This window comes from Camarhynchus parvulus, chromosome 11 (genome assembly GCF_901933205.1).
Source record: "Camarhynchus parvulus chromosome 11, STF_HiC, whole genome shotgun sequence".
Taxonomy (NCBI): domain Eukaryota; kingdom Metazoa; phylum Chordata; class Aves; order Passeriformes; family Thraupidae; genus Camarhynchus; species Camarhynchus parvulus.
Window position 1 is genome coordinate 1,729,912 of NC_044581.1, and position 25,974 is coordinate 1,755,885.

The window sequence follows — 25,974 nt, forward strand, 5'->3', positions numbered from 1 at the left end:
ATTCAGTGGTGATGGGCAGAAAACACACTCAAATTCCCAACAAACAACACCCAGCTCCAGGTGAAGGGAAGACTGAAGGAATAATGGGAAGTTTTCCCAGAACTGATAACATTTTAACAGGAAGGTTTGTGGATGCCCTCAGGAGGAGCAAACAGCTTTAAATGGAGAATATTCCATTGAAAAAAATTGGTTTTTCTCATCAAAATTAATTAAAAGTTGACAGGAGGAATTCGACCACTCCCATTCTTCACAGAATTATAGTCAAAATTTATTAATTTACATTTCTGGCACGAAAACAAAAACTGCCCCTTTCCCAGTGATCTTTTGGATAGACACCACTCCACATCAGTTTCCTCAAGGGCACTGTTATTCCCTCCAGAGAGAATCATGGAATGCTTTTGGTTGGAAGGGACCTCCAGGATCACCCCATCCCATCCTTCCCCTGGGACAATTTCCACTGTCCCAGGCTGCTCCAAGCCCCTTCCAGCCTGGCCTTGGACACTTCCAGAATTGGGACAGCCACAGTTGCTCTGTCACTGAAGAGCCATTCCATCTTTTTTTTTTTTTTTTCCTAAGACATAGGCAGTTTCCAAGGAAGATTATTCCCTTTTCCATCATTTTGCACACCTCATCCTATGCCCAGCCAGCAACACGGAATATCTGGCTTCCAAGAACCCAGGATTCACCTGGGATCTTCCCACAAGGATTGTTTTTGTGCTCAGAGGATGCATTCAGGGTTATTAAAACCCTAAATAGGATTTGGAAAAGGTCCTGTTTCCAATCAAAGATAGGGAATAGAGAGGATGCAATTGGAAAAGGATGGAGCTGAAGTCAGAGGGAAATAAAATCTGGACAAGTGACAGTGAGGCTCTTTTAGGACTTTCCAAGCTGGTTTCATCCTTTACACAGAATCCTTGTCCTTTTCCAGAATGGTCAAAGAGAAAAAGAAGGAAAAACAAAAGGAAAAGGGAAAGGTTTGCTCCTGTCAAGAGGGATTAAACTCCTGCAGGGTGGGATGATGTCATTCCACCTCCTGCTTTCCATCAGCTGGACACACGGAGCGTGGATCAGCAGTGCCAGGGGAAAACCCAGAGCACCCCCCCATGGGTTAAAGAACAGAAAAAAGGCCAATTTCCAATTCCAAAGTGTGCCTTTGATCTTCCCTGTGAGGGTGGGGAGGCCTGGGGTGATTTCCCAGAGCAGCTGTGGCTGCCCTGGATCCCTGGCAGTGCCCAAGGCCAGGCTGGACAGGGCTCGGAGCACCCTGGGATGGTGGGAGATGTTTGGATTGGAACTGGATGGGCTTTAAGGTCCCTTCCCACCCAAACCATTCCATGATCTTTGTGCTTTCAGGTACCCAACCCTCGTGGGGATGAACCAGCAGATCCATCTTTTCCAGGGAAGGAACTGAGCCAAGAAAGAGCTCAGATCCACAGGCACCATCTACACAAACCCTCTGGGCTGCCCGAGGGCTCATCCCACAGAAAGACTTCTTCTGGAGCTGCATCCATGCTCTGGATCTGACACTTCCTTAAGGAAATGTTTGCTCCTGCCCTCTCCTTTTCCCTGCCCACAACTGCTCGGGATGGTTTGGAGCCTGGAATCAGGTGCTGAATCCTTGTGGGAATCCACCACATGGCATTTGTTGGTTGTTTGATCCCCTTGAGCCTGGGTCAGGAATAACCATCCTCCAATTAATCTGAGGAGTCAGGAGCATTCAAATGCCCTCTCCCAAGGCAGGCACCACCTCAGGGCAGGATCCCTGTGGAAGGTGAGTCAGCAGAGCAGGAATTTGGGGTTTTTCCAGGCTTTGGGAGCTGGGAATGGCATTTGGAACCAACAGTCCAACCCCAACCCACATCAGTAAATCCATGGATGTTTGGCAGGTGCCCAGGCCAGGAAAGGGCCACCAACACTGGGATCTCTCCCCAGCCATTCCTGAGGGATCCCAGGAGCTGCAAGATCACCTGAGGGAATTTCTCCAGGAATCCAGCTTGGAGGGGACACCTCCAGAAGGCCCCTCAGGCATCTGCCACCTCCCCTCCCTGCCACGCTCCAGGCGAGCTCCATGGAACCACAACTGGGGCTGGATGCAGCTGCTGAGCACATCTGGGAGCCCAAGCAGCAGGAAAACAGCTGCAAACAGCTGGATCGGGATAAAAATGCCACCCTAGAGCACTCCACAGGGCTGGATGTGCAGAATGCAAATAAAACCCCAGATCATTCTGTTTGCTGCAATTCCCAGACAAAACACGGCTGATCCTGGCAAACCCAAGGCAGAGGCTGCTCCTTCCCAAGCAAACACAACCAGAGACAGTTCAGCTCCATGTTGGCTTTTCCCAATTAAATCCGGGTGGTTTTGCCCAGAGGAGCTGACAGAAATTCCAGCAAACCTCAAAGAACAGGAGAAATCTCCTGCATCCCCAAGTATGCAGCAGTGGAGGGGCTGCAGAGATGCCAACTGGCAGCAAGCAGGGAGGGAACAGAATATTCCTAAGAAACCTCCTTCATTTCCCCCAATCAAAGGAGCCAGGAGGAGGGGGGGGAGCTCAAACCCTTGCCCTAAATCAGGGTGAGAGGGAAAGAAAACTCTGGGATTCCAGAAGGAGAATTTTTCTGCGACCACACAGTAAAAGGAAAACAAAAATAGTAACAGGGAAAGCAAACTTCTGTTCCTTCACCTTTTCCTTATTTTAACCATTTGCTTGGGAATATCCATACAAAATGCACCAAAATTTGAAGTTTATATCAATTATATCCATCCCTGAGGAACCCCTGATTCCCATTCCCCTCCAACCATCCATGCATGGCCACAAGGCTCTGATATTCCCCAAGAATCAAACATTTGCTGTCAGGAACACTGAGATTGGAATTTACAAACATCACACAGGAGCTGATCCTTGCCACAAGGATGGGTCCTTCCTGCGGCTGCAGGAAAAAAAAAAAGCCCTGGAAAATTGTGGGGTTGGATACCCCTGATCCCAAATCTGGGATTCTGCCTCGTCCTCCTTCACCTCATTTGCTCTTTCCTCTGGTTCTTGTTCTGCCTGGGCACCACAGTGGGAGTGACAGATCCCAGCTCCAGCCTCCAGGCACTTCCTTGAGAGCACTAAATGACTTTTAATAACACAGAGCTCATCCAAGAGCCTCCAGAGGGAGCTTCCCCCCTCCACCTCCTGAGAAGTTTTCTTCCTCCATCTCCCAAGGTCTTTCTCCTCCAGTATCCAACTGCTGCATCCCTGGAGTTCCCTGGAAGCCTCACACCAAGATGCAGAGTTCATGATAAAAGAGTTTCTTCCTAAGCGTCCAGTGTTCACATGAAAATCCCTTTTTAGCTAAAAAACCTTTGGGCCTGGTCTTAGCTCCTGAGGGAGTGAGATACATGGAAAAGCTGGAGGAAGTCGGACAAGGCTGCACCAGGAGCAGATGAAAACCAGAACCAGCTCCCAAAGATCTGGGAATTAAATGGACTTTCCAATCCCCCTGCACTCCACACATTTGCATTTTGTTTTGCTCCTCTCTAATTCTGTAGGCTCCCTTGGGCTGGAGTTCAACCCCTCTCTGACAAAATCAGGTGCAACATCAGTTCTCTTCCCACTTTTTTAACTTTTCCTGCCACATTCCAACAGTTATTGGGGTAGTTCTGACCATGGCTGAATCCTGATTTCTGCCCCTGTGTGAATGGGGAAATGCACAGGGAATTATTTCTCTTTATCCTACACCTGCTCACGTGCCACAGCACTTTTCCATCAGGAATTCACAGGACATGTGCACAAGCCCGGTGCTCCTGAATAATCTCATGGATTTCACAGTGCAGAATCAGCTCCTGGGAATTCCTGGCTGCAGGGAACTCAGCTGGACACAGGAATCTTGCTCTGACACGAGATCCTCTGCGAGCCCAGCGCTCGGTGCTCCCGAGCAAGCCCATCTTCCCTCTCTCTTGTTCCTTGGAATATCTGGCTGCTTGGAATATCTGGCTGCTTGCACCATCTTTCCTGTCCCAGCAGCAGCGTTCCCTCACACCACAGATCCCAGCACAGGACACCAGGAACAGCCTGCAAAGGTCAGCGCCATCATTTGATGTTCTCAGAATGTCTGGATTCCTTCCGGATTTCCCTTGTTCCAACAAAAAAAAGAATGGATGGAATGAAGGAAGGGGGACAGCCGGCCCCAACTCCAGGTGCAGCCTACCCCAAATCCTTCCCAGCCAGCTGAGCTCCCCTTTGGGCATCTGCTGAATTCCCCAAAAAGCTCAGGAGCCATCAGGTGGTCACGAGATGTGGAGCTGCTGTCAGGAAATTTCTCCACCGTGATTTGAGGTTCTGCCTTCCAGCCTCATTTTCCTCAAGCTCCCTTTTCTTCCCTTGAAAATAATCCCTTCACTCAGATTCTTGTGGTGCAAAGCTTCCAGTAAGTTCCAGCCTGGAATCCAGGCGGGGGGATGGATTATCTGCCTGCAGTAGGACACCTCACTCCAAGCAGTCTAATAACATAAAAATGATATATTTGAAGTGCTGCTCCCTCAATAATACCTTTAAATGGACTCCATTTATTTGAGCATTATAAATAAAAGTGCTGGCACACGTGGAAGTTTCTCTTGGAAAAGGGGAACAATGAACTCTCCAGCTCCTTCAGCCTCTCCGAGCTCTGGTTGCCAACCTCGGAACTGCAATTCTCCAAGTGACTTTAATAAGCAAAATATTCCATTTTCCATGTATTGCTGCTCTTCAGAATGGATCCAGTTCGGGGGAGCAACGAGGAAAAGCTGCAGATTTCTGCAGAGCAAAACCAAAACTCATCCAAAGCTCATCAGAGTCCATTCCAGGGGCTGTGACCATCACTGGGACATTGGCTTCATCCCTGTCCAGGAGAAGAGGACCAGCTCCATGCTCATCTCCAGCAGCTTCCAGGTGCCTCCTGCTGCTGGAGCTCTGGTCCCTCTTACACTGTGCAAGAAGCCAAAAGATTATTCCAAGCTCCAAGTCCCCAGAGTCTGGAAAACTGCAAATCCAGACCCAAACCTTGGTACTTTGAGCTCATCTTTTCATGGGAGAAATTTGAGTAGCCCTGAAAAGATCCTTATCAGTGGCAGTTTCCAGAGCTCCATGAACACTTTCTCTGCTTTTTTGGTTTTAATAATTCCAGCATCAATTGGAAGCTCTGGGGGATTTTTCCACATGTTCTGACACATTGCCTCCATCCCCTTGGATATTCCTGGAGGGATGGATCATATGGTGCTGACAGTTCTGAGCACCTCACTCTGCAGGAAAGAAGAGCTAAAAGCCTTCCCTTGGATAAAAAGAACAGACAGGGAATCTGATGAGCTGGAGCTGCTCCAAGGGGGAAATGAGGCAGCACCAGCAGCACCCGTGGGCACAGAGGGCTGGGAACACAAAAACCTGTTTAAACCACGATCCCAAAACTCCTGGAAGCAGGTTGGCCCTCCGGATAAGCGGTTGTGCTGCTTCCAATGACTTCATCCTGAAGAAGGGTGGCCATTGGGCTTGGGGGACTGGATTCTCTCCAATATTCCCTGGCTCAATCCCCTCCCCAAGCCCCATTATCTCCAGTCGTGCTCGGAGCTCATCCCACCACTGCGGAGATTCCCCAGGCACCGCCTTCCATCCGCCTGGGTTTTTCCTTTGCCAGAAAAACACTGCACAGCCTTGACCTCCCAGTTCTGGCATCGCCACTTCCCATGGAACGCGCGGCTGCTTTCGCGTCCAGCTGGGATCGCTGAGGGTGTTTGTGTTGTAACTCCGGCCCAGCTGCGGGGCCCGGCAGCCAGGCATGGAGCAGCCCTGCAGCGAGCGCCCCGGTGTTCCCCAGCTTGGGGATGGCCAGCAGAGCAGCTGAGGGCTGGGTGTGGAGCTCCACCAAGGGCTCCCCACCCCATCCACTTCTCCTGTCCCCGAGGATGTCGCGCTGTTCCAGAAGGGTGTGGTGGTGTTACGCCATGGAGCCGGGGCTCCGTGAAACGCGGGAGAGCCGCGCTTGTCCTCACGGAGCTTGGGGCCAGGGAAAGGTGCCCTGGGATGGAGCTCCTCCAATGTGGGTCCTCCAACATCATTCCAACACCCCCATCCAGGTGGGTCTGTCCACACCACACCTTCCAGCTGGATCCCAAGGTCCTGGATGGTGGGACCACGTAGAGCACACCCAGCAGTGAAGGAGTCATGGAATGGTTTGGGAAGGGACATTAAAGTTCATCCCATTCCACCCCTGTCATGGCAGGGACACCTTCCACTATCCCAGGGTGCTTCAAACCCTGTCCAACCCAGCCTTGGACACTCCCAGGGATGGGCCAGCCATACTTTCTTTGGAAACCTCTGCCAGAGCCTCCCCATCTTTACAAGACAGGATTTCTCCCTAAAATCCCATTTCACTTCATACCCCAACTGTGTGCTTGCACTCATTAGGAGTTGAGTACACCCTTTTAATTAAGACTGGAATTAATTTAGCACACCCCCGGAACATCCCAAATCCCTCCTGCAACACTTCATTCTGAAAATACATCACAACTCAAGAAGTTTCTCCTCATTTTTAGGCCTTTTTTCCCCTCACAGCCACACAGGGAGAGCAGCAGATTATTCCACTTCCCACTGAGGGCAAGCTACAGCTGCTCCATCTGAGCCAGCCCTCCCTGCAAATACATCCTGATCCTATCAATCCTCGCTCAGCTTCTGGAATGGCTCTTGTTTATAAAGGCAAGACCTACAGCAGGACACTCAAAATATTTCATATCAGGCTACGCTACAGTGCCTTCCTGACTGGCACGTTCAGAGCGCCTTGGAATTGATCTGGCCGGGATCAGAGCTTCCAAACCCTTGCCTGGTGATGGGAATTCATGTATAAAGCCAGTAGTGATAAGAGAAGGAAGTCAGCATGGTGAAAAGATGAGAGCCTCGTGAAAGCCACTGGCATTGTCCAGACACAAGAAAACCTCCCAGTGGGAGCCACATCCTGTTGCAGACCCAGCTGGATTTAACACTTCCCTGCAATCTCCTTGCACAAGCGCTGAGTTTTCCAGCAGAAAAACCATTAATGCCAAAGCTTAACCCAAAGTGGCCTGGAAAAAACCCAACCATCACCAAATTCTGCTCTTCATTCTTCCCCAAGGGCGGAACTGGATATAGTTGGACTGAGCAAATGTCTTTCCAGACAAAAAATGCAAGGAAATGCATTCATCCTCATCTTTACGAGGATCCTGAGGAATTTTAAGAGCCACACTTGTGCCAACCCTGTCAAACAGACAGTGTCAAAGTGACAGAGCAAGTCTCAGATCATCCAAGTTCACCTCTGAGTTTTCCAGAGGATTTTCCAGCTGTTCTCATTTCCTGGGTGCCAAGAAGAAAGGAGGAACAGCTCCCACCCTGAGTATGGGGGACATCCCAACCACAGCCCTCACCTCAGTCCACTGCTGCTCCTATAATTCAAAAAGCTCTTCCCTCCAAATTCCCCCAGAACTGCAATTCCAGGTCAGGCTCAGAGGACAAAACATTGCTCAACCTCACAAAGCACAATGTTAATCCTTGAGGCAAAACCCAGCCTTAGTTTAACTCAACTCTGCATAAACCAAAACTTCAGCAGAAAAATTCTCAACTATTTAATTAACAGAGATGTGGGACCAACTTCCACATATTCCAATTTTTTCTTACTGGGAATCTTGGGTGCTGTGAAAGGCTCAAAGTTAAATGTGAGGGAACTGGAGAGAGTTCATGCAGCACACCTCCTTTGGAATGGGACCAGTGGGTGTCAGGAACTGGCCAGAGTGGGGAGCAAAAAGGTTTGCAGGAGATTCCTTCTTTTCTCTTTAGAGCAGGAAAGTGCCTGAGGTCAGGGTTGGAAGATTCCTGGTGGGGGCCCTGGCTCCTGATGGAATCAAGGAAAGCAGAAACGAACTGGGCTAAACCTGGTGACAAAATTGAGGGAAAAAGCACAAACTGGGCTAAACCTGATTACAAAAGCGAGGGGAAAAAAAATCACAAACTGGGCTAAACCTGATGACAAAAGTGAGGTAAATAAACAACTGAGGAACCATAATTTGACAGTGACGTTATGGGGAAACATAAAAATAATCCCAGTAGTGATGTCCAAGAGCCAAATTTGATGAATTTATGAACAATGCAACAGGTTGGAAGCTCTGCCTTCACCAGGGACTAGCCCCAGACTTTGAGGGGAGATGAAGCCCCCCAGAATTTGCCTCAGGTTGAGGAGCAGCACCCTATGGACGTGTCCCTGGCTCGGCAGAGCAGCACGATAAGGAAAGCTGTGCTCACGTGCAGAGCTCTGAGCGACCTCAGACTTGGCTAAACCTCATCCCCTAAACACACTCCAGACCTGGATGGCTCAAAGGGACCCAGCCTCGCCTGAAAGCTCCAGACCTCCAGGAAATCAATGGAAAATTTTATAGCTCACATGCAAGCAGGGTCAAGGGCAGAGCGTGCACGGAGCCTGTCGAGATGTACGTTCAGGAAAACAAATGTGTGCATTCAGCTGGGAAGGGGCTGGCTCATCCCTGGGGGAATCATCTCCTCCACCCCATCCCACGGCAGGGAGGGAGTAGGGGGGATTGTTATCATCCACGTGTGGGCCAGGAAAACCCAAGTCATCCCTTTGCCCTTTCCAACACCTTTCCAGCCGTGCTGGAGGCGAGGCCATGCGTGAATCCATCCGTCCCTCCTTGCAGGGAAGGGGAGAGGAGAGGCTGAGTGCCTCAGGAATGTGCAGCCTTGCTCTGCCATCTGCTCCTGGCACGGGCCCGCTGCATCCCAGCCATCACACGGGGCTTGTGGAAAAGGCACAGCCCCATGCCAATCCTCCCTGGTTGGAGCTTCTCAGGACTATATTTAGGATTTTTGGGAAGGAGCGGGGTGTTATTGGTTGTTACCAGGACAAAAACATGTGATTCAATCAGCAACAGCTCGGTTCCACCGGGCCACGGCATCATGTGAGTCCTGGTAACAGCCACATCTGCCAACTTCCCAAGACTTCTGGAGTATTATTTTTCCTATTTATTGCTCACTCCTCAACATGTTGAACAAAGACAGGGACTTACTGCACGCCGCAATCTGGACCCACCGTGTCCCATCCAGATCAGAGCAAAACAGCTCGGGATTGGGAAATACACAGCATGATTTAACCCATAAATCCAGGATTTCACTGGCACAGCTGCTCTCCTGGAACATCACGCCAGACATCAATGAGGAAAGGCTTTGCTGGCACTGCGAGAGCCCATCATGTGGCTCAGCTAATTAAAAACTGACCTCGGCCATCATCATTAAATGTTGTAATCACAAGCCTGCAAGTGATTAGATGGAGAAACAACACCCCCCCTTCCTTGTTCCCAGGGATCAGCAGCTGACTAAGCCCAACTCAAGGCCCTCAATCCTTTTTATAAACAGCAGAGCTCAGCTGTTGTCAGGGATGAGGACACCCAGGAATTTTGACCAGCCAGCATTTCCCTCTTGCTCCACAACCAGATTTTTGCCAGACATGGATCAGTCAGCGCTGACTCCAACTCCTCTGCTTCCCCATCCCACCAAGAAAGGGATGGCAGCCAGGGAACTCAGCCTAACACATCTCAGGCACTGCTAAAAAAGGTGATTTAGGTGGACACGATACCATCAGCTACCAGAGGATGAATTCCAGCCTTGGCACTCAATCCTTGACAGGTACACGAAGACACAGAAATTGATTTTCAATTCTCTGGAAACTTTGCACTCCCTCTTAGGTTAACCTGGGGACGTTGTACACTCAGCAGAATTGGAAAAGTTAATTAAGGGCAGATGAAAGATGATGGAAGCAGAGAATGGATAAGAGGGGGTGGATAAGAGGCAGGATGCTCCTTACAGGATGGAGAGGGGAGGTTGCATTGGGAGCCCACAGGGTTCTTCACCCCCAAAAGCCCCAAACCCCTGGATCACAGAAGGAATTACAAAGGCCATTTTCCTGAAATGACCTGGATATACCAGAGGTACCACCAGATCTCTTGGACAGGATCCTCATCTGTGCACCACCAGCACCTCTGCCAGCACATGGAGAGGAAGGAACTCTCCCAAATTATGACAGCAAACAAAAAACCCAAATAATTTCAGCTCAGTTATAAATCCCTGTGTTCATCTTGTGTCACTGGAATCCTTAATGTTGGAAAAGACCTCTCAGAACATCAAATCCAACCATTAAACCAGCAGCAGTATGTTCACCACTAAAACATTCCCATTCTAATTACCTTGGCATTTCTACTCCTGGGTGTTGTTTAGTTGGCATTTTAGTTGGGTTTTTTTGGCTGTTGTTTGGTGTTTTATTTTTGGAGTTTTTGAAGGGGTTTGTAACCTCATTTAGCTCTTATCTCAGTGTCAAGCTGTGGAACTCATGATCCCAGCCTGATTCTGCAATACCCCCAACATCTGACAACCCAGTGTGATGATTTTCCTGTTCAAACACCTCTTTTGTTGTGTGTTCTCTGAAACAACCTTCAAATCACTGCATCTCCTTCCTTTACACTCCTTCCAACCACTCTAAAAATCCACTGTGGGCAAAACACCTCCAAAACACTCAACTGCTCCCCCTTTTCATTGCTCCTGCCTCTGAAATTCTGATTTTTCTGCCTCCTTGGTGGGAGGAATTTACTCGAATGAGAGGCAGCACTTGAGGCACAGGCATTGAGCCTATTTATATAATACAAGATATTTTCCATGTGTTTTGTCGGGCTCTTCACACTTCTGTTTGCTTTTTTTCCACCACTGCTGTGTGTGGTGCCAAAGGCTACATTGAGCAACCACTGAGGGCTTTAAGCACTTCTTCTCCATTAATATAATAAACTCAGAACAGGAAAAAATTGGAGAAGCAGCTCCTTGGCATCTGGCAGGGAACAATTCAGCTCCCAGCAGCTTCTCCCAGCTCCCAGTGCCACGTCCCGGTTGACAAGAAGCCGACACCAAAACCAGGTGGCCAAAGGGCTACTGGATCTGCTGGTGGATGAAGCAGGACCACGAGGGAAGCACCATAAAATAGCCTGGAGTGTATTTATCCAGGATTTCCTGGGTGTAGGAAGGGTTTAAACACCATGGGAAGGGTGTGCACTGGGCTGGGCTCTGCACAGGCCCCACAAGGGGACCCCAGGCCCCACACGGGCCCCAAAAGGGGACACAACACCCCACACGGGCCCCAAAATGTGACACTTTTCCAACCCTGCCAACACCCAGAGGCCAAATGGATGCTCAGAACCAAACCAGCTCCAGAGACAAGCTTTCCTGGAGAATATTTCCCCTGAGGTATCCAGGCTGCAGCCCAGGATGCTGCTCCACCGGGTTAGGCCTGTGCCCTAGCTTAGCAACGTGCTGAGCTCTGCTGCTGAACCCGGTCCTCTCGGACCCACCTTGGGTCACAAGCCAGGAAATCAGGGATTTGGGAAGAGCCAGGATCAACCTCCCAGCTGTGCTGGGCTTTTATCATCATCTCCCACCCCCAAACTCCCTCATGTGCCGGGTCACGCAAGAACCACGTGGACACATCCAGCAGGATTCCCTCAGGAGATCCAACATGCAAAACTGATTTTCTTAAGCACTTTGGAAGCTCTGGAAGTGTTTTTCATTCCCAATTTATTTCCAGGTCACTGGATATTCTGAGTGGGAAGGGATCATCAAGTCCAACTCTTAAGTGAGGCCCATCGAGGCATTGAACCACGACCTCGATGTCATCAGCACCACACAGTGAACAACAGAGCTGCTCTCACTGAAGAATTCCAATCTTATCCCTTCATTATTCCAAGATTCCCCAGTGTTCAGTGCCCCACATCACTTACAGACCCAAAGAGCATCACAGGCAACCTTGAACTTGGCATTACCTGAGACACAGCCCATCAAGAGACACAAAAATCAAGATTTATCTGTCCTTTTCACACTCCCTCAGCCTCTAACACCACCAAATATCCTGGTTCAACAACATTCCACAAAGCTTTCCCCTCCAAAGCCAGAATTATTACAAACTCCACAGCAACAACCCAGTCCATGCTCTCTGGGAAACTTCCAGAAGATCCTGGAGTGCTTTGGATTGGAAAGGACCTTCAACCTCCCCTCATCCCAACCCCTGCTGAGGCTGAGCTTCCATAGACCAGGCTGGTCAAAACCATGGAAATAAATGTCACTGGGAGCTGCTGGTCCACACAGGAATCATTTATTTGGGGGAAATCCAACCAACAAATGTCCAGCCCTCCAAAAACCAGGTTGTGAACAAGAATTTATAAATTTATCACAAATTCCTGTGAAACTTTGGACAAATTTAGGCCCTGGAGGCTCCTATTAATCAGCACTAAACCTTCCTCCTATTAAAGGGGGAAAATCCTCCATTCCAGGCTGCTCCCAGTTGTTCCTGGCACAAGGCAGCATTTCTTATTTTTAAGACCCCACCGCATGTTTGTGATTGTTTTCTAAGTAAATTATGGACCTACACAAGGTTAAAAGGAAACACCCCAGGATGCATAGGGACCAAAAGGCAGAGAAGAGGCCTCCAGACTGGCATTTTCTCTGGATAAGCTGATCTCATGTTCTTCCAGCTCTGATACACAAAACAAGTGTGTGGAGAGACTTTTATCTCTGGAAAAAAAATAACTTTGCTTTCTGATAACATCAAAAAAGCTCCCAGAATTGGAAAAAAATTGAGGAAAAAACCGAAATACTATAAAAACCTGGAAAATAATTAATAGATTTTTCTGTGCTTTCATAATAACATTCACTTGGGTAACCATAAAAAGCGATTATTATGGTAATAAAAGGATGAATAATTTATTATGAATCCCAGACAAACTGTTCCCTTCCAGAATTCTAAGAAGACTCCATGCATATGAAAATCATCTCTTAAATGTCTGAGCTTGCTGTAGCCATGAGGCCAGAAAGGTCTTCCATGGGTTTATAGGATTGATTTTCATTTCCAAAAGTCTTCTTAGGAGTTAAAATGGGAATATAAACCTGATCATGTTGGAACTTCAATGTTCAAGTTGTAACTCGTGTTCCCATTTACTCAGCTCAGGGATCAGTTTTGTCTGTTGCATTTCCAGACACAAATTTGGGAAAGGGGATCCATGTGCAATTCCCTCAAGCTGGCATTTCCTCAACACACAGAACTTGATATCCAAAACACTGCTCATAACTTTTGTTTGCAGCAGCATCCAGAACTGAAAGGGGTTTTTGTATGGACTGACACTCCCAGAGACTGTAAACTGCCAGAAACAGGGAAGACAACCAAATAAATCCAAATAATAAATCTGAAATCCAAGAGGGGAACTTTTCACCACCCAGAGCTGAATACACTGTGAACAGACCTCAGTGTTAATGAAAAAAATCCCAACAAAGCACAAACCCACAGAATACTGGGATTTCACCAGAGTGGGGCTGGATGGGATATTGGAAAGGAAAACTTCCCTGGGAGGGTGGGGAGAGGCTGGGATGGAATTCCCAGAGCAGCTGTGGCTGCCCCATCCCTGGCAGTGTCCCAGGCCAGGTTGGACAGGGCTTGGAGCAACCTGGGACAGCAGAAGGTGTGAGCTTTATGGAAGTGGATGAGCTTTAAGATCCCTTCCAACCCAAACCATTCCATGATTCCATGGATAACCCAGCAGTTCCCAGCTTAGGGAACCAAATCCATCCCCTCTCCACACCTGCCCCGGGCAGGAGGCTCCACAGAAGCCCTGAATTCCAACAGCAAGGAGCAGAGAGCAGAACTGGAGCCCCTTCCAAAGCAAACAGCCGTAATTCAGGATTTGAGACTTCCCAAAGCACCGATTGAAAAGAGCAGGAGCTCTTTCCTAATAAAGCCCAACTGCCTGGTCTGGCTTTCCCAGCTGCTCAGAGTGCACACAATCTGGAATTAAACTCAGCTAATCTAAACCATGAACATGAACCATCCCTTGGTTAGATCTGCAACCCTCTGCTTCCAGTCCCAGCTCGTTCTCCCAGAGTTCAACAAGCGACAAATAAACCTCCAGAAAGAAAGAGGAACTGGCAGTGTCTCGTGCAGCCTGCTATTAAATAAGTCCTCACACAAACCATAATAAAATTCAATTTACTGGACTTTGTAAAACGTGATTCCCCACCTTGATAATTAAAAAGATACCGTAATAAAAGTCTTTAGTCCTCATGTGCTGCACATTTGTTCCCATCTGATTTTTATCCGAGCAGGGGGATTAAAAGAACATGGAATTGCTGGTGCAGCCTTTGCGTGCAGGCACGATGTCAGGGAGATAATTCTGGTGTCACAAGAAATTCAGAGCTCTGAGGCCTCAGCAGCCCAGCATGGACCACCACAGCCCAGTCCTGCACCCTGCGGCATCAGCTGGGCTTCCCTGACCAGAATATCCCAAATTTTGGCACCTCCCTTGGTCAGGACAGTGGGATTAGCGCTGCCTTTCCACTCTGGAGCCAGCACCAAGCTCAGAGCAGATTTGTAATTAGTTAACAAGAGAGGTAGAGGGGCAGCACCAGCCCTTCCCACCCAGGTTTGCCAAGGGCCAGGATCCTCCTGCCTGCCTTCCAAGAGAAAAATGGAAAGCTACTTGACTCAAACTGAAAAATGTGCACATCAAGTCACTTTCCCTGACTTGAGCAGGACCAGAAGGAAAATTCCCTCCCAGGTTAAATCCAACACTCTGCCTGAGCAGCCTCTTGTTCTCTCAGCATCATCTTTGGGCACAGCACCAGCATTCCCAGGGATTTTTCCTGGTCCATTTTCCCCTTCTGACCCAGATTCCCCAAGGCAGCCGGGGTTCCAGCCCCACTCACAGTGACTCTCTGGGAAAACCCTGCAGATTTCCCTGGAGCTGGTTTGGATCCAGCTCCTCTGCAAGCTGAATCTGAGCTTCCACAGGTTGGTTTGGGTTGAAGGGACCCAGCCCTTGGAATGGAAATTTCTATTGTTCCACGTATCTTGGACAAAAATCAAAAAAGGTTTGGTTGTTTCCCCCACCACGCTGGAGCAGAGGAGCCTCCATGAGGGTCACTCTGGAATCTGCATCCTCACAGCCAGGAACTGATCAGGAATTGTGCTGGAAGCAAAACAGGACCAACCACAGGGAAATGCCACCAAGGACAACCCAGATCCTACAGAAATTTGGGATCATTTGGGTTGGAAGGGACACTAAAGGTCCTCTAGGCCAACCCTTCATAGCAAGATCCTTAGGATGTCGGACAGGACCTGGCCCCCAGCTCATCCACATGGACACCATCTCTGGTTGATGCAATTCCAGCCCCCTCCTGACTTCCTTGGCTGATCCAAACACGGGATCTCAGCCCTTGGAGTGAGCATAAAGGGAACCCAAGTGCAAAATAGAAATCCTCCATCCAAGCACATCCCCTTCCTAAAACCCAGGGAAGCACACCCAACATGAACAGGGCCTGCACAGGCTGTTTATTTAACATGCATTCTGCACCTCAGGACAGGCTCCATCCATCCTGCTGGAAAACACTCCCAAACCACAGGGAAAATCAGGCAACAATCACTCTTGAAGCAGGAGGAGGCACGGGCAAAGCAGCGTTATAAAGCTCATCAAAAGTCAAAGTTTTACCAGAGGAATTATTTTTAAATCTGCTGAGAAAACACACCCCCAAATCAAGGCAATTCCCAGCACGGGTTCTGCTACAATCCCAAAGAATATTAATTTGTAGGTCCATTTATTATGGGAGCAGCCTAAAAGCACTGAAGCATTTTTATTTCACATATGGGCCTGGAATGAAGCCGATTTCTCCATATTTACCCAGACATAAAATAACATCTGTCCATGGAGCAGACAAAGCTCCAGGCTGGACAATTTCACCCGGATAAATCCCAAACTTAGATCATGCAAAGAATAGCCAGGAGTAAAACACGAGAATAAAGGGAGAGAGCACCACGAGGAGCAGCACTGCCACAGGCTGCAGGGCTGGAATGGGTGATCTTGGAGCTCCTTTCCAGCTTCAGTGATTCCATGAGATCAGCAATGGGATTTATTATCCCCAGACAGAGAAATTATGGAGAAACTGGGCAGGACTGGGAGGCTGTGCCCAAAGAGCAGCACAGGAGAGAGGACACAGGTTTGGAATCTGCAAAAACCAAGGATTTGAACCTCACCGAGCACTTCAAACAGCCCCACTGCAGAGACAAACAATGATGGGAAAAACCAAACCAAAACCACCCAGAAATGCAAATATTCATGATGGGTTTTCTCTTTGGTTCATTCTGAAATTGGGATCTACACCTTAAACCTGAGCTCAGCTGCTGCCAAACAGAGCAACCTCTGCCAGTTTCAACATCAAAATAAAATAAAATAGAGCTGTTAGGCCTTTTCCCTATTAGAAAAATAATTTTAAAAAATCAGTGTATTGAACTATAAAGTATTAAAAAAAGCTCATTCATTACCATAATTTAAAATCTCAGTCACAAAAACTTTTAGAGCCAGTGTGCCACAGAGAGGAAAAAAATACAAATAACAACCTGTGCACACGGTCAGGCTGAATTCCTTAAGCACACTCCAGGATCCGGGAGGAGTTTGGGAGGGACTGCAGCTCGCAGCCCTGTCAGCACACGAGAGGGCACTGTTCTGTAGGCTCAGCTCAAAGCCATCCCCTGCTCCTGAAATCAACCCCTGGGCTCAGCCCAGGCTGCCAGAGCTGCTCTGGACAGTCCCAGCTGGAGCCAGGAGCAAATGGAAGCAGCATCCTCAACTCCTGCCAGGCCATCCTTCCCCTCCCTGCCCAGCAGCACCAATATTTGGGCAGGGAATGATGATAACCAAGGCACTTTTCTTGCCACAGTTACCAAAGGTCTCATTTTTCAAGCATTACGAGACAGGAGCTGACTCAAGACAAGGTGTTTGGTTTGTTTTTGTTTTTTGTTGTTTTTTTTTTTTTTGCTGGGGGGATCAATCAGGTGTGATGGAGATTCAGGGCCTAAAAACTGTCAAGAGACTCCCAGGTCAAATCCAGGAGGGGAAAGTTATTCAAATTTAGCCCAATATTTAAGGTTTAAACAAACTGATTAATAAACTCAGCATAACAAGGGAGGAGCCCATTCAGACAAGGCTTTTTTTGCTGGTGGCACCTGCACTGGATAAATCAGGTGTGATGGAGATCTCACATGGCATAAAAACCTTCAGGAGACTCCCACATCCAATCCAGGAGGAAGAATTTGTTCAGATTTAGCCCAGTATTTAATGTTTGAACAAATGAACCTAAAAACTTGGATTAAATCCACTGAGAAGTAACCAGCTGGAAATTCAAGTGACACTCCAGGACCTCCAATTTGTGATTCCAAGAGGTGCCAACACCTCAGGATGCAGCAGGAGAAGGGTTTTGGCCAAAAAAGCAAATTAACCAACAGGTGTAAGAGAGCTGCCAAGTCCCACAGAGCTGAAACTGCCCCACATTAAACCCTGCTGAAATCTGCTCCTTTTAGTAATTCCAGATCCACCTCGTGCCACTACAGGCTGCCACACTTGTCACCTGCACTTCTGCCACCTCCTCTGCCCTCTGAGCCCAAAATCCCGGTGTTCCCCGCATCCTCCCTGCTCCTGCAGCTCCCTCAGCAGCACATAAATAATAAAATTATTTCAGACACACTCAGCCCCTCCTGTGAAGCCCCACTCTCAGCTCCTGTGCTTCTCCTGCAGCACGTGTTGACAGATGCCACATTCCTGCTGCTGCAGGGCTCCTGGGGAAGCACAGGCAGACAGGAACAGGAGGAAGGCAGGAAATTGCTCTGTTTGGGATAAAAAGAAACGTCTGCACTGCTCCTCTGAGGACAGCGATGTTCCCACTGAGGCACAGGGAGCTGGGCCCCCAGATTCCATTTCCTGCCCCCCAGAGCAGCTGATTTCCCTCCCATTCCCAGAAAGCTTTTCAAATCTTGGAGCTAAGTGGCCAAAAAATTGATCAGTCCAGTCATCCTGGCTGCTTTTTGGGGGCTTTTTCCTCTTTCTGGGCTGGATGTTATTTGGAATTGGGCATCACCAGCTCACTGGGGCAGCCTGGCACTGCCATCCCAGTGGCCACAGCCAGCTCAGGGCAAACCCAGGAACCACTCAGCCCCTTTTTGGTTTTTAGAACATCCCCAAGAACCCCTCAGCCAACTTCTTGTTTTTTTCAGGACACCCCCAGGAGTGATTTTGCCACTTTTTGTTTCTCTGAGCAACTCCAGGAACCCTTCTGCCAGTTTTGGTTTTCCAGAACATCCCCAGGAACTGCTTTGTCCCAAAAAGGCTTCACGGCCAAATAAATCTCATTATTAAATCCCACCTGCAAGTTCTGAGCTGATGGTCCTGGGGAGGCTTCTCCCAACTTCCACACCCTGGAGATGCTGCCAGGCCAGCAGAGCTGTGTCCCCAAGGCCACCCTGCAGCCCTGGAACACCAATCCTTTGTCCTTGGGCAGCCTGAGAGCTTCCTGAGCTCCTCACGGGGCTCAGGAGCTCATGCCCATGTGCCATTCACCCTCCCAGTCCCACCCAGCTGCGACCACAGGGTCTGCTGAGCTCTAAGGGCTCTGAACCTGATTTTTCACAGCGCTCTGCTCCTCCCCTGGAGCAGAGCAGATGGATCCCAACAGCCCCAATCCATGATGGACATTGTTCACATTCCAGGGGACAGCCAGAGGTGTTTCCTTTCCAGCTCAAACAACAACAAAACCGGGGGGAGCACCCCCAAACTCCTCATCCCGAGCTCAGCACACACAGGAGAGGCAACAACTCCTCAGCATCCTTCAGTCCCATCCCAGCAGGATCACATGGAGAACATTATCTACCAACTCTTGGAGGCACTTCACCTCCAGTCTGGAAGCAATTCAGCACAGCACAGCTCATTAAACTCACTCAGGTTTATGATTAAAGAGGCAAAATGGAATTGCACTGAAAGGCAGGACAGGCACAGCGCAGCCTGGAGGAGAAATGGGATTTCAGGGAGCACAGAATCACTGGGATCAATCCCCCAGCACAGGATCAGAACAGAACTGATCACCAGTCACACAGCTGACCTGGAAATATTTTTTTCCCCCTGGTTTTGTTACACAAAGTCAAATATTTGCTTTCCCCAAACGATTTATTTTGGAAAGTGAATAAAAGGGGTTTAAGGGGGGGATTTATCACCACCCTCTGTCTCAGATGTCTGTCCTGATGGAACTCTGAAGATGACAAATGGAATGGTACCTATGGAGATGTCTGGAGATAAATCAGATTGAAAGGAAAAGGAGACACAGAGTTCCCTTTTCCCTCAAATCCACTGCCCATTTCAGAGTTCCCAGAGCAAGGCACCAAGCTGCCCTCAACTCCAAATATTCATAATATAAAAACACCTAAAAACATCCAACAAACAACTGCTTTCCTTGACCAGTGTGTCCTCTAAATATTATATATGATGTCTAATGAGAAAAAACTTGTTAGAGTAACGAGCTCCAAGAACTTCACTCCCTTGAGGACCACAGCAGGGACACAGGAGCCAGCACCTTGTGGTGGGGCACTGCAGCCAACAAGGACTCCAAGTCTCAATCTCCTGTAAATCTCCAGGAACAACAATCCCTTCCCCTGCAATACAAGAGGATTTTCAAGTGCATTTCTTCACAAAGCTGTGAGTCCTGAAGGGACCATGAACTCATCTGTGCTGACCTCCTGCACCGCCCCAACAATCCCATTTCCTCACTCACCCCACTCCATAAAACCCCAAAATGACATAAAATCCTAAAACTGGGGTTCTGGCTGAGCAGCCTCCCGTGCAGGGCTAGTTTGAGGAGCAGCAGGGGACAGCAAATCCTCTGTGGCACTTCCATCACAAAGGCTGGGCTGTGGCCAAGGCAGAAAGTGCTGGGGTTTAGCTTCCAGCTCGGATTCTCACTCTATCTTATCCTTTTGTTTCCAAAGTTTTCTCTTTCAAAACGATCCCAGTGCATAAATACCAAGTCACTCCATTTATTTTAGCTTTTTCTTCAGAAATGCAGTAGATTAAGAGCTTTTCAATCTCTTGCTCTCATTTTTTTAGCCCTTTTTTTTTATACTAACTTCTACTTTTTGACATCCTTTGGAAAAGAAAAATAGGACCAATTCCACCCGGTTTGGTAAGGGACACGAGGCTTCCCTTCACACCCATCCCAGCACCCCAGTGACCTTTTGGAGTTCATCCTGCCCTTCCCAAAGGTTTTATTAATTCCCTTGGCAGTGCCATGGGGAGCAGCCCCTGCCTCAACCCCAGTTCCAGCTGCATCCAAGCCCATTGCATTTCCATGGGCTGAGCTTTGCAAAGCTCCCAGAGCACAGCTCCTCCATCACCACCCTGCCTTCCCTAGCCAAGGCTGAGCTCCAGCAGCAGGAATTTTATCAGGACTCGGGGTCGCCAAGGAGGGGATGGAACAAGAGCAGGCCAAGCTCACTGAGCCCAAGCACCAACCTCCCTGATGAGGAGGATTTTTCTTTCAGATGTCTCAGCCAGTTTTGGATCCTTTGGTGTGGCTTCAGCCTGTAAAACACTAATTGTTCTCCTCAGATACACGGTCAGCCCTCCAGAAAAACACCCGGCTTTATTCCAGCTACCTTTGTCAAGCAAATCCTTCAAGGATGAGGCAACTTTTGCTTGACCTCCATTTAACAAGTGTCCACCAGAGCTCACATTTGCCTCCAGAACCACAACTGGAACAGTTTACTGGGGCTTTCTCCTCCCCTGCAGGAAAGCAGAGACATCAAGTGATGCTTTACTCAGCTGTGAAGTCCAATCTGAGCACTGAAGCCACAGCTGCTTTTCTCAGTGTTCTCCAAGGAAAACACAAAATTATCCATTAGTGCAGGGCACTGGGAGCAGAGAATTTGGGACCAGCCATCACTCAGGAGCAGCTCTCCAGGAGCACAGGCACCAAGTGGGAATTGCTAAATAAAGTCCTCACGTTTCATTAACAAAGAGCCCTCGGCTCCTTTAGCCGGCAAATCCGGCTCTTAGGCCGAGTCATAACAATCCATAAAACTGACTCTGAGCTTTCCAGCAATTCCTGCAGCTCTGAGGAACAGGCTGAGCAGGCAAACCCGAGTCACCACAGACAGAAACGCGTTACTCCAGCGAGAAATGAGTTACCACGAGTCAGGGCTACCAGTGCCACCCCATTACTCAAGCCAGGCCAGCTGCTTTCATTCCCACCCAAGCCTCAACCATCAAAGGCTCCGACAAATCCCGACTCTTCCCAACTTTCTTGCCCACCCAACAGCTATAAACATCCAGCGAGCCTCTCTGGTGAGTAATGGGAACAGAATCTGCTCCATGGCCGCGCTTGCGCTCGCCGGGGGCTCTCTGGTGGATTTGGCCTCGCGCAAACGTGCAACGTGATGTGATTTCCCACAAATGTTCCTGCCAGCGGGGTTCTGCACTCATCCCCAGCGGCTGGGGAATAAACAAAGGAGCAAAAAACACCAGCGAGGCTCAGCACTGCATTTGGGATTGGAAAATATCCGCGGAGGATGAGCACGTGACGGGAGCGGGGCCGATGCACAGGATCGGCTTCCCCGTGTTGGGAAAGAGGGAGAATTGGCCTTGATTCCCTCTCTACTTCTGCAGCCTCGTTTAGGAGAGGAAACAGAGGTAACAATTCGTAAACCAATAAAATCCCATCTGAAAACCATCCCAGAAATTGGTCAAGCGCTTCCCAGCTCGCCTCGGGCGCTGCGGTGCCGGCACACGCCAGAACTGCGAGCTGATGAAACGGGCGGGGGGCTCGGGCTGACAGGAGCATGAAAGGATTTCAGACACTCGAGCCACGCGGATGGCTCGGGTCACACATGGGGCTGCTCCTCCTGACAGGCTTCATCTGGGATCAGGAACAGCTGGGAAGAGGATTGAGTTACACGGGGAGAGCACAACCGGAGCGGCGGAGACGCCCAGGTGCTCATCCGGACAGAGATCCCAAGTTTTCCAAGGCCTCCATGAACCTCCAGTCCCTCTGCATAACAAAATCCCTTTTTCCAAGGGCCCTTACCACGAGCTCTGGGAACAACTGGAATAAAGATGCTGGATTTTCCAAGGCCTCCATGAACCCCACAATTCACTCCATACAAGTATATCCATGTTTCCAAGGGTCACCACTTTCAAGTTTCACCATGAGCTTTGGGAAGAACTGGAATAAAATTCCCAGGTTTTCCAAGACCTCCATGAACCTTGATTCACCCTGCACAACAATATCTCTGTTTTCAAGGGCCCTCACCACATTATCCAGGAGCAACAGGGAATAAAGATTTTGGGTTTTCCAAGGCCTTCAAGAATCTCAATTCACTCTGCACAATATCCCTGTTTCCAAGGTTCCACCACCTCTTCCTGCAATTAAAATCTGAGATGCCAGGGAGCAAAATACAGAGGCCAGACCTTCAGAAGTAAAATTCAAATGCAAGCACAGCACAAATATTCCAGCATTAAAACCTTTGGAAGTGGCATTCAACAGGAAAACAGCACAGAAATGCAATGAAAGAAATGCAGTACCTGGTGCAGGTGTTCAGGAGGGGAATTCCCACACTGTGGAATCAATAATCCTGCCTGGAAAAAGAGAGAAGGAAAATTAATATTCTGTTTAAATTTAAAATAAAGATATTTTCTAATTGAACAAAATAAAGATAATTAATTCATTAAATCTGTCAACACTTAGATTTATTAAGTAGTAGAGACTTTGGGGTTGTATTTTTCTTTACACCAGGAACTTCTGATAATAAGAATAATAATTTTGAATTACTATTAATAGTTAATGATTATTAATAATTATTAATAATTCTAACTCCTTATATTCTCCAGAAATAGTTCATTCTAACAAATAAAAGGTTTGGAAGAAAAATATGGAACAGTCACAAAGGAATCCTTTCATATGGAAGTTACATGGACAGGTTCTTCCAGCAGCTGATTCCTTCAGGCACCAAATCAGGGAATTTTTTGGGAGTATAAATATAAGGAATAATCACACATCTCACTTACTCCACAGAACTCTGGAAAAACCTTCAGGAAAGACCATTTTATTTTCATTTTCTCAGTTAAAAAAAAAAATCAACTGCTGAACACCTAAAACTTCAGGACATGCTTGGCCTCAATGATCTTAAATATCTTTCCTGATCTAAATGATTCTGTAATTCCATTCTTGTCATTCCCAGTGATCTCCATTGGCACTGATGGCTTAACAACCAGTCAGGCTCATTAGAGCAGCAAGAACAAGGTCCAAAATCCAAACGCCACTAAAATCCCAACAAATCCTCATCCATTAGAGCCAACATTGGCATTGCTTGTCTCTCAAGTGAGAGGACAAATCCCTGGAAGTGTTCCAGGGCAGGATGGACAGGGCTTGGAGCACCCTGGGATGGTGGAGGTGTCCCTGCCATGGCAGGGGTGGGACTGGAGGAGTTTTAAGGTCCCTTCCCACCCAAACCATTCCATGATCTCACCCAGAACCACAGCTCTTGGGAAACGAGCCAGAATCCCCCTCCATTCCCTCATTTATTACAAATCCATGATTTTTTGGAAACAACTCCTGATTTCTGAGTGTTCAGGGCTGGCAGAGCTGCAAATCCTTTGGACTCAGAGCATCCATGGGGGAATCCCCAGCCGACCTTTGCTCCACACCCACCCAGGGAACACTGAGGGCAGGGCAGCTCCCACCAGGCTCACAAACACATCCAGAGGGGAACGTGCCTCCCTGGCCCTGCCGACCACCAGGGAATTCCCTGTCAGAGCATCCATGGCACAGCTGCTGCACAACAAACAACACAAAGCATCCCCTGAAATCACAGCCAGGGCTTGCAGTGCTCCAAGGAATGCTCAGGATATAAATATTTATGGGGCTTGATGAGCTGCAGCCCTGCAGCTAATGAAAGCAAGGCTGGAGCAATGGGCCTGGACTGTCCTCTGCCCAAAAGGAGGAGGATTGGGGTGTAAATGTTGCTGCTCCATGAAACAATTCCTGCTCCATGGCAGGGCCAGCACACAGGGCACACCAACAGCAGGGAATCTTCCCCTGGAGCTGCAGAGGGAACTCAGCCAAGGCTGGGCCAGCAGCGCCCAGGTGTGCAGATGTCACCACAACACCTGGACTGGGCTAATCCTGAGCACAGCTGGGATTCCAACCCCATTTCCCTTGGTTTGAACCTTGGCCAAGGCACAGACAGGGAGGAAAACCCTTCTGGGAAGGGTGGGTGGCACCCAGGAGGTGAGCACAGGGAACCCTCCTGCACGGGGTCAGCAGGGGAAGGAGGGGATTCTTCCCTTCTGTCCTGCTCAGGTGAGACCCCACAGGAGCTCCAGCTCTGGGAACTCCAGCACCAGGACGTGGAGCTGCTGGAGTGAGTCCAGAGGAGGCCAAGGAGATGCTCTGAAGGATGGAGCCCCTCTGGAGCCAGGCTGGGAGAGCTGGGGGCGTTCAGCTGATCCAGGCAGAGCTCAGAGCCCTTCCAGAGCCTCAAGGGGCTCCAGGAGAGCTGGAGAGGGACTGGGGACAAGGGATGGAGGGACAGGAGCCAGGGAATGGCTGCCACTGCCAGAGGGCAGGGATAGATGGAACATTGGGAATTAGGAATTGTTCCCTGGGAGGGTGGGAGGCCCTGGCACAGGTGCCCAGAGCAGCTGTGGCTGCCCCTGGATCCCTGGCAGTGCCCGAGGCCAGGCTGGACGGGGCTTGGAGCAGCCTGGGATGGTGGAAAGTTGGGAATCCTCATGGCAGGAGCTGGACTTGAGGACTTTCACAGATCCCACGCAAGCCATTCCACAATTCAGCCACTGGGGAATCTCCTGATCAAGCCCACAATAATTCCCATGCCTGATTTTCCATCCCAGTTCCAGGATGTGGGGGTGGCACCTTCAGGAAGCCAAACTCCCCCCAAGTCTGTGGAAGCCCTGGGAGACTCCAGAACTGCAGCTGTGAGCAGCACCAGCCCTCAGTGCTGCACACTCCCACAGGGAACTCTTGCAGGCACCCTGCCCTTCCCAGCCTGGCCAGTGTTATCCCAGGAATTCCCTAAAAACATGGAATTTTCTTTTCCCATGGCATTCCATCCCCCCTCAAAAAACAACCTGGATAAGAACTGTCTGCCTTGAACCCATGGGAACTTCAAAGACGAAAAGCTGCTCATCCCAGCAAATATTTCCTCCAGAGTCTCCCAGGTGTCTGATAAATTCATGGATTCTCCCAGCCATTCCCAGCTGGAGGATAAGCTCCTCCTGAAACTCCTCCAAAAAGATCAGGGCGTGAGATCACAAAAAAAAAAAACCAACCCCACCATGTGGCAGCAGCTCTGGCCACGATGGCTTTCCAAGGAAATCAAAGCTCCCTGCACGTTCCACTTGCTCTGGATGCACTCTGGGAACAATCAAAGCCACATTTGGTGGCATTTCAGTGGCGGCCACTCCAGCAGAATTTAGGTCAGCCTGATCCTCCCAGCAGGAGCTGGGGGAGCTTCCCAAGGGATTGAGGATCAAGGCAGTGTTTTTATAGAGCAGCAGGCAGCCAGCACCTCCCGCAGCTCCATCCTCTCCCAAAGCCTCCACGAGCCAAGACTTACACTTGGAAAAGGTTCTGAGCCCCTTGGAAAAACAGGGCTGTGCCCTCATCCAGAGGGAAGGATGCACCTGCACTTCCCCCTGGCACAACCAGCACCCCAGGGATCCTCTCCTGCCAGGTGGGGACATTCCAGCCCCTCCAGGAGCCACCAGCTGAGCTTCCACCATCCCCATTTCAAGCAGGGAATCAGGCACAGGAAGTTTTCTGTGGCACTCGATTTAAGCAGGACCATCTTTGCTGGCTGGGAGCGAAGCTTTTCATCCCAGTTTTTTTGGGATTAGGGCTCAGGACATGGTTCCTCTTGGCTGCATGGAAGGAACTTGATGTTTTCTGCCCAAATAGTCCACGGGGACTGGGATTAATTCTGGCAATATTTGGTGGAACAGAATCCCAGGTCCAGCATGATCCCTTAGCTGCCTCCAGAGGGATGGAGGGAGGCAGAGTGGTGGGAGGGGGA

General features: G+C 49.2%; 1 protein-coding gene across 2 annotated transcripts in view; it reads right to left on the reverse strand.

Moving 5' to 3' along the window:
- Positions 1 to 25,974, reverse strand: part of ZNF469 (zinc finger protein 469) — a 173,248-nt gene that overhangs the window by 125,260 nt on the left and 22,014 nt on the right. For both annotated transcript variants that reach the window (XM_030955952.1, XM_030955950.1), the window contains exon 3: positions 22,466 to 22,519. The gene's annotated coding sequence lies outside the window, so the exon portion shown is untranslated. The remainder of the gene's footprint in view (positions 1 to 22,465; positions 22,520 to 25,974) is intronic.